This window comes from Apteryx rowi, unplaced genomic scaffold (assembly GCF_003343035.1).
Source record: "Apteryx rowi isolate R43461 unplaced genomic scaffold, aptRow1 scaffold_282, whole genome shotgun sequence".
NCBI classification, from domain to species: Eukaryota; Metazoa; Chordata; class Aves; order Apterygiformes; family Apterygidae; genus Apteryx; species Apteryx rowi.
Genome location: NW_020449219.1, coordinates 486166 through 489683, shown reverse-complemented (window position 1 = coordinate 489683; position 3518 = coordinate 486166). Strand labels below are relative to the sequence as shown.

At 45.1% G+C, this 3518-nt stretch overlaps 1 long non-coding RNA gene across 1 annotated transcript in view; it reads right to left on the bottom strand.

The window, feature by feature from the left end:
• LOC112967585 overlaps nt 1-2882 on the bottom strand; it is a 5350-nt gene extending 2468 nt beyond the window's left edge. The window contains exons 1-2 of the long non-coding RNA XR_003254022.1: nt 2809-2882; nt 2402-2519 (exon numbers count right to left, since the gene is read on the bottom strand). This is a non-coding gene — a long non-coding RNA (uncharacterized LOC112967585). The remainder of the gene's footprint in view (nt 1-2401; nt 2520-2808) is intronic.
• Nucleotides 2883-3518: the final 636 nt, after the last annotated feature.

The window sequence follows — 3518 nt, the reverse complement described above, 5'->3', positions numbered from 1 at the left end:
AGTCTCCTTCTCTGGAGATATTCAAAACGCGCCTGGATGCAATCCTGTGCAATGTGCTCTAGGTGACCCTGCTTGAGCAGGGGGGTTGGACTAGATGATCTCCAGAGGTCCCTTCCAACCTCAGTGATTCTGTGATTCTGTGATTCTGTGAAAACAAACCCCAAAACAAAATGCTGAGTAAAAGATCAAACGCACTCTTGCCTTCCCCTTCCACTGCTTCTTTTCTCATTCATGATTTCGTGTAGTGTTTTAGGTCAAAAGTTAGGCCAGAGTCCATTAGAATGATTTGTATGGATAACAAGCAAACACCATGCATAGAAACAACAAAATAAGCATCTGTTTGTTTTTGGCCAGGGGTATTTGCCTTCTCTGCTCACATTGTGGGAGTCTCAGATTCTGAGTCTGAGACAAAGAGCCTGACTCCAGTCCTACCACACGGAGTTAAGTGCAACCTGGAGTAACTGTTCTTCATTATAAATCTCATATGCATAGTTCATCAGAACTAAAAACAAATTGCAAAACACCTTGTATGCTTTGTGTAATATATGAATAATTAAAAATGGTCTGCAAAGTTGAGTCCAGCCTATTTGTCCTCATCTATCTCCATGTTAGCCTGTAAAATATACAGCCTGGAAAGCAAGTGTCTTGCATACTTTTCATTTCACTCATAGGGCTGATTCATGCCAGTAAATACTGAAACCCCACCTCATAGTTTGGAAAAGTAATTTCCATTCCATTACTTTTGCTCGAAGCTAATCCATGCTATTACAAAACATCTAAAGTAAAACTTTAACCATTCCACTTAGCCCAGCTGTGAAGTTCAAACTGTTTTCTAAAGTTAATTATCCTGCTCTAACCTGCACATACGCACATATTAAAAACAAATAAATCAATATGGCTCACTGCATGTTTCAATTTGCTTTGTGTTTTTAAAATTAGCATAGTCTTGCTTTGCCTAACAGATATATGAGTATGACGTTATCTTACAGATTAAAGTTTTGTATTTGTCTTTGTAGTTCCTTTGCTAGTTTATAAACTTGAAGACCTTGAGGGAGTGTCAGAAATCCCCATAATTTTCCTCACTGCTCCATTTTACCTTTTTATTTCTCATGGAGCTAATACATGTGGAAAAGAAATGCAGATAGCCAGATGGCTCCCTAGTGTCCATATATACAAAAGCACTGACAGACACAAGTGACTTTAACTAAAGCTGATGCTGATTTATGCTTGAGCATATTCTTTTGTTGTCTTTTTCTCATGCTATATTACTAGGAGTGTGTGTTTGTGATCCCACCTGGAAGAATTTTTTTCTGAATTTTAAGAAGGAAAAGCAGATTTTTTTTTAATTATGTGAAAAAATTTGAGGAGGAAAATTAGAATTGTCATCAACATTTTTAGAGTTAGCATTTCATGGCAACATTCTTCTTTTTCTTTGACTCGCATTGCCACTTATTAAACTTCTCCTAAAAGAGAGGTTATTTCATATTTTGTTCTGTGGCTTTCTGTGTGCTCTGCTCTGAATCACCCCGCAAGATCACAGCAAGAGAGAGAATACTGAATTAGCTGATTCACTTGTGTTGTTTGGTGTGGTGATCTCTAATTGCACTTATTTGTGGGGATTTTCCAAAGCAGACAAGTGACTTCTCCTTTTGCCAGGACGATGTTGTCAGACTTTGAGGCTTATGAACGTTACCACATTTCAAGGATGAGCAGCATTATGGTCACAGTCACACTAACCGGTCATTGAATGAAGAAGCTTTCTGACGGCTTAGTTTAATTGCTGTTTATGACAGCAAATGTTCATGTATTTCTGTGCAGTTTTGTCGTGTCAAGGAGGAGAGCTGGAACAGCACCAATATTTTTAAGGACTCCTATTCTGGAGAGTTTAGTTTGTCTGGTGGCATCAGCTAATTCATCCTCAGGATATGATGTGAAGTAGGTCAAGCTTTTCAAAAACCTGTACTCACTTCTTCTCTGGAAAAATCAATAGCAAATCTGATGTTTGATTTCAGAGGAAGGCATGTCCCACACTTTTATATTCTCACTATTATAAGTGCCTTATAATATGGGAACTTCTAATTTGAAGAAACCACTAACTTTGCTAGGCTGGCGCTGAAGCTTGGGTGAGAAACTGCCTCTGAAATGTGTGTAACCCTAACTCACGTAGATGACCTTTTACACAAACCGGCCTATAGACACAGGCCATAAAGATATCCACATAGACAGAAAAAACTAAAGTGTACTGTATTCAGACTACTCCCTGCTCTCTGCCCAAACCATTAGTATTACTGACTGCTCTGGTGCCAAGCAAATGGCTGGAGTGTATAATAGCTGGAAACAAAATTTGAACTTGAATGTGTGTACTGATTCCTTGCGGGTACTTGTTTACCTGTTCACATACCTCAGCTGCGGCACGTGGCTGCTGGAGCACCACGAGACACGCTCCCTCGAGGCACTGCTGTGACGGGACCGTGCTGTGCAGCCTGCACTGCCTCGGCTGGATCACACAGCGCCTTCACCTGCAGAAATGGAAACCTCAATCCAGAAGTTTGCACCTAACAGGTCAGACCAGAACACAGCATACTCACAAGACAGCTCGGGAAACTCTTTGCACAAACCTTGTCTGCTAAGCAACCCAAAGCCCAGATGCTGTCATCTGGAATATCCTATTGGCTTTAATGGAGCTGTGCTGCAGTTCACCAGCTTTAATCCCGGTCCATGTTTTCTGGATAAAATTTTCAATACAATCTGACTGCTGTGAGAGCACAAGTCTCACCAAAAGTGGAAACTTTGCTAATAGCTCAGTACCTTGGGCAACGCTGAGGTGGAGCAAAAGTAGCTCCTAGTCTTCTAAACCGCAAAAGTGCTTTTGAAAGCTTCTGAAAAAAGAAAAATGGAAAAATTAAAAGTGAAAAAACAGGAGACTGAACTGCGACTCTAACTGCTGCTCTAATACTCCTTAATTCTTCACTCATTTTCTTTTAAAGTTTCAAAGACAAGAAATAATCCCCCTCCCCCCCCCCAAAGGAAAACACAACAAAACAAACCAAAACCAAAGCCACCCTCCTCTGTCCGGGGGTCGGTGCGACCCGATTTCCTTCTAACCGGAGACCTGCATCTTTCCCTCTCTTCACAGTGACACCTACCGGCCTCCCCCGAAAGCTCCCCGCTCCCCCTCACCCGGCCCCCCCCGCGGCCCGACAACCCCGCACCCCGGGGCCCGGCTCCCCCCGGGGCCCGACAACCCCGCACCCCGGCTTCCCCCGGGGCCCGACAACCCCGCACCTCGGCTCCCCCCGGGGCCCGACAACCCCGCACCCCGGGGCCCGGCTCCCCCCGGGGCCCGACAACCCCGCACCTCGGCTCCCCCCGGGGTGCTGAGCGGTGCCCGGCCCCGGCGCCCCCCGCCCCGCCCCGCCGCGGCCCTCACGTCCCGTCGGCCATATAAGCGGCGGCCGCGGCGCCGATCTTCCCCGGACGTTCGTCGCCGGTGCGCAGCTGGGCGCCATGTTCGCCGT